A 5840-nucleotide genomic window follows, 5' to 3' on the forward strand; every position below is an offset into this window, starting at 1 on the left:
CTCTGTGTTCAGTTGGTTTTTTAATGTATGGAAACCTGAAAAGTAAAATTACGGTTAATCCGGGTGATAGTCTCTCTCGCAGACCCTAGAGACGAAAATTAAAAAAGGTGTCAACTCAAGTCTAGAATGATTTGGCAAGTATTGATTGATTGGTTGGTTGGTTGGTTGGTTGGTTGGTTGGTTGATTGATTGATGTTTAACGCTGCACTCAGCAATATTCATGCTATGTGACAGTAGTCTTCAAATAATAAAATCTGGACCAAACAATCAAGACACTGGCATCATGATCATCAATCCATGCAATTGGGATACTATGACCTGCATCAACCAAGTCAGCCAGCCTGAACACCCGATCCCATTGGTTCCCCCTCAGGACAAGCATGTGTTGAAGAGCTGAAGAGCAATTCCAAATCTTTACTAGAATCACGGTCAGTGAGTGGGTGGTGCTTCAGCAGTATTGTCTCATCACCCTTTATACAGCAGGGCCAAGCAAACCAGTGGTTGATATCATGAACAACCATCCCATGGAGGACTGTGCTGTAAACCCACCCTCAAAACAATGTATTAATGTCATGATCATCGAATTGAGATTCAAAAATAATACGGAAAATAAGAATTATAGTGAAATAATTTATTTGATTAAATATATTTGTCAAATAGAAACATTAACAGTACAAAATAACCATGACAAAAATATAGACCACACAAACATTTTAACAGAGCTTGGGGAGAATATACAGATGCATACAATATACTATACACTGGGTTGAACATTCTGATATGGACTAAAGATTACACAGAAGACCGAAATTCATAATATCAACTTAAAGAAAGCACAGCAGCAAACTGACTAAAAACTATAAAAGTGGATGTAACAACTTGTATACAGTGTTGCAGGTGGTTGAGAGACAAACCAGGTGTAACCCAAATACAGAGTCCACTGACAGAGTAGCCGCCACATGTTTCATAACATAAGCTGAGGTACTGAAGCTCACCATTAAAAAAAAACAACAACATCATGATATTTTAATACGTTTCATCAATATTTTGCAACTGAACTGAATTCAAAGGTTGTTAAACATCGAACTTCATCAAAAAACATTTTTTTACCCCTGCATCCTTATGTATCTTAAGACATATGGAACAATGAATTACTAATAATTTGAAATAAGGACTTTGATTACACGTGACACTATACATAACATCAATCATAAATTGGTTATCAAAATATATAATAATATTCATCAGGCTGTCTTGTCAAATGTACACTAAGGACCACATGGCACTCAAATACTTGTGCAAATATTCATACTTCACCAGATTAAATAACCGGTACATTGAATGTGATAAAAACAATTTCCAAAATTCTGGTTTCTTCCCTCAGTAAAGATAAAAGTTTTGTTTGAAAGGCATTTCTTGAATTTGACATTGTAATCTGAATATAAGTCCATCTTGCCTTGAGCGAAACACTTAAAGTCTTGGATATGAAACACGACTGTATGACAGGACCAATAGTGTCTACTCTACTTTTGCAAAGTACAGCATGGCACAAGACAAACGTATCAAGGCTTGCCAATAATGCAGTTGAAGAAACATTATATCTCCTGGCAGCAATGATAAATACAGTATATAATATCCCATATACAACATGTCTGACTGCACTGAAGTGGAAGGCAAAGCTGGCAGATTCCAGTCACTCTACACGTAGAATATTCTCCTATGTTACATGTACATAATGTTAAAATATTTACACTATGTATACATGTGCTTTATATTGAACAGGCTTTATTTAGAATCACTAAGATATATAAACCATATTTTAAAATACCTGTGGTCCAACATTTTATTGAAAAGTAAAGAAGTTCAGAACTGGATTGTAACTTTAACCACAAAATGACATAATTACTCATTTGTTGTGAACAATTTACATAATTAATCATTTGTTGTGAACAGTTTACATAATTAATCATTTGTTGTGAACAATTTACATAATTAATCATTTGTTATGAACGATTTACATAATTAATAATTTGTTATGAACAATTTACATAATTAACCATGTGTTGTGAATAATTTACATAATTACTCACAATGTTGCTTTATTGATAAAACCTATTTGAGCAATATATTACTGATCATTTTGAGATTCCAACATGGACACATAACAGGAATTATTTACAGTTAATACAAGCATACACATGATATATACAATACATAGATTTGCATAAGAAAAGATAAGAATTTATGGATGAACATCTTCTTTATTACAATTAAGAGCGATGTTTGGGTGTAGGTTCTAACACCATTATCAAGCAAGTGATTTACAGAGTGCAGTAAGCAAGTATATTTACACGTAGGAGGCAATGTTTATACAGTAGGGTAGATATTGTATAAACATTGCCTCCTACGTGTATATATACTTGCTTACTGCACTCTGTAAATCACTTGCTTGATAACGGTGTTAGAACCTACACCGAAATGTCGCTCTTAATTGTAATAAAGAAGTTGTTCATCCATAAATTCTTATCCTTACTTAGTACTCCAACTTCTAAATGCCTATCAAAGAAGTTAGATTTGCATACACAATGAAATACAACAGAAACTCCATCTAACTAAAAGAAACAGTGGTAATAACCTAACAAGGTTGATGCTTGAGGCATGTATGTCGGTTATAAAATGTACATATAACATGTTTAAGTAGCATATATCATCAGGTAACATATGAGTATATTATGATATATAACGACCTTTTTATCTTTTTGGTTTTTTTAAGAGTTTATCGTAGTTTCAGATGCCTGTGGCTTCACAGGACTTGAGGGCTCTGTACCACGAGATTGGAACACATATAGAGACCTATATTGTTGTCATCCTATTGTTTAAGGTTTCTTCAAATGGTAGAAGGTGGCACGGGTTGCCAAGTCGTCTAACTTGCCGCGATTCGCTATGCAGAGTTGCGTCCCTTGGGTACGCCAGAAACCTATGATTGTGGGTTCGAATCCCAGTTCGCCCCGTAGGAGATAGTAAGTCCTATGTAGGAGATAGTAAGTCCTACGTAGGAGATACTAAGTCCTACGTAGGAGATAGTAAGTCCTATGTAGGAGATAGTAAGTCCTACGTAGGAGATAGTAAGTCCTATGTAGGAGATAGTAAGTCCTATGTAGGAGATAGTAAGTCCTATGTAGGAGATCGTAAGTCCTATGTAGGAGATAACAAAGGAATTCATATACAGTGTTGCTCTGCTTCTTCTCACAGAGATCTGAAGACCTCTAAAACCTTGACAACTTTGCAACATGCAACAACATTCATTTCCACAATAATAGCTGCTGAACACCAATCTCAGATGCTGAATTCAAAGGATCCACAATTTACAAAAAATACCTTTTTAATTAATTCCTAAAATACCCGTAACCAACTTATACAAAAACAACAAATTACTTACCATGTGTAAGTTCAATTAAAAGCGTCTACTTCATTCACTTGCGTTACTGATCTGAAACTCTCGCTTATGTTTTGAATTGTTACGTACATGATTAATTGCTATTGACATGTTTTCAAGAATTGTTACAAGATAATATGACAGTAGAATCGTGAAATTGTTACGAGATACCAATACAAGCTGAAAAGATTTTTGGTATCAAAGTCAGTGGATCCATCGTTTAACACATGTAAACATAGAAAGGAAAACATTCCACAAACATGAGCTACTAACACTTGGTAGTTTGTTGAGCATCAGAACTCATTCAAAACCAATAGCTCTTAGCTTCAGTTGGTTAATGAGACAGACCAACAAAAAAATGAAATAAAAGTAAAATGTCCTTTGACAAAAGACAATTTGGCCGCTTCTGTTTTACTATTAGGCGTAATGAAAAAAAACCCACAAGATTTATCACTGCTGTACAAAAGAAATGGTGAATAGTATGTACAAAAACCTATATTCTAACAAAATACAACCAATCAGCTATCTTCCAGTGTGACCATCACATGATGGTACGACTTACTTGTTCTTCATTCATTAGTAGCAGTACGACTCTGGAAGCTGAAAATTATTTAACAAAATTTTCAAACACCTCCATTTTATTTTATGGTAGACGAAATATTTTGTGTACACCAACTTATAAAAAAAGGCCTTACTGAACATTTTGTACGTTCAGTCTTCCTGTTACAAAGAACAATGATAAAATACTCTTGGTTAAACACAAAATATATTGGTTGACAATTCTTACAATTGCAATAGAACCCTTATCAATGATGTTAAGCATTGCATATCAGCTGATTGTCAGACACAGTGGGACTTGCCCAGCTGTCTGTATGGCACACAAGGAAACCATTCACTAGAGCAAATTATAAAGGAAACGTGTATTATAATACCAGTAGACACAGATGACTTGAAGATGTGCAGAGATTTGTAAAAAAAAGTGTCTCTACATGTTTGGGATGTTCTAAACGGGTTTGACAGGCAGTTTGCCTTTACAAGCAGGGCATGGACTCGTCAGTGAATGAGTGAGTTGGGATTAACCCCGCTTTTAACAGTATTCCAGTCATATCGCGGCATGTCAGCTTAATGTGAGAGGAAAGCCCGAAGTGATGCAGGTCTCTGACGTTTACCACTTCGGTGAAACCCCTGATCACGGGTATGGTGCTGACAAACCTTGAAACATAATCAGGGCAAACTGGGATTCGAACCCACAATCATAGGTTTCTGGCGTGGCCAAGGGACGCAACTCTGCACAGCGAATCGAGGAGCCTTAGACGACTGGGCCACCCGTGCCCCCATGGACTCATCAGAGACGGCTACCATGTAGATGATACTGTTACAGAAGACACTGCCACTCTCACCACGATGAACAGTTGGACAGCATCAATGATTGATATTCACTGTGGTCAAAACACAGATCTTGTCTTCAATCCTGTGGTAACCAGAAGGATCCAGAGGTTTATGTCGTGTTCGGGCGTGAGAATCACAGAATATTGCATAATCAGTAAGGGCGTATGGCAAAATATATTTCTATTATCATGATTAAGGCCCCAATATCATTAAAAATCAAATTTTGGTTGGACCATTAAACAAAGATCTGAGGACATTCCATTACGGGTCATGTCTGAACAACTTTCGCAAACTTTAAACCCACAAATCAAATGCTAACAAGAAGTCGACAGAGGCCAATCAGAAAGAAGATTTTTCAAGCATTATAGCACTAGTTTCAAACGGGCGACTTCCATTCCAGATTCCAGTTTGAAAAATATTGACGCAAAATTTGAAAACCAAACAAAATCGGAAAATCTCATAGATTGTATGTACTTAATTCCCCGGGGCTATGGAAAGTCGTCCATTTCCAATGTTTATCCCCATTGAAAAAAGGGATAGACGATAATTTTGATGCAATCAGTCAAACAGCCTGTAACTGCCGAGTGCGAAATAGCCCCGAGTGCGAAATAGCCAGAGGCTGAAGCGCTCGTTAAATCTCCCAACTACTGATTGATTGTAACTGCCATTCGGAAAAAACCCTGTTAACCTTTTCGAGGTTGCATGATTAGAAAACACATTCCGTATGTCACTTTCCCGATCTGGGAAGAGACGCCCTGATTGGTCCAATGACCGGTCATTCTGACGTGAACCATAATGGGATGTCCCCAGATCTTTGTTCATTTATAGCAAGGTGTAAGATTATTTTAATGAGATTAAGGCCAATGAAAATAAAAATTGGAGATCAGTATCAATTATGACACTTTTTCAGAAACACTCTGAACACAAAACAAGTCATATCATGACCAATGCCCCACTCAGTACATTGCTGGTGATTTACTTGAAAAAATGTAATGACTTTACATCTGCCGTTACA

Source organism: Haliotis cracherodii, unplaced genomic scaffold, assembly GCF_022045235.1.
Source record: "Haliotis cracherodii isolate W230 unplaced genomic scaffold, xgHalCrac1.p SCAF_15, whole genome shotgun sequence".
NCBI classification, from domain to species: Eukaryota; Metazoa; Mollusca; class Gastropoda; order Lepetellida; family Haliotidae; genus Haliotis; species Haliotis cracherodii.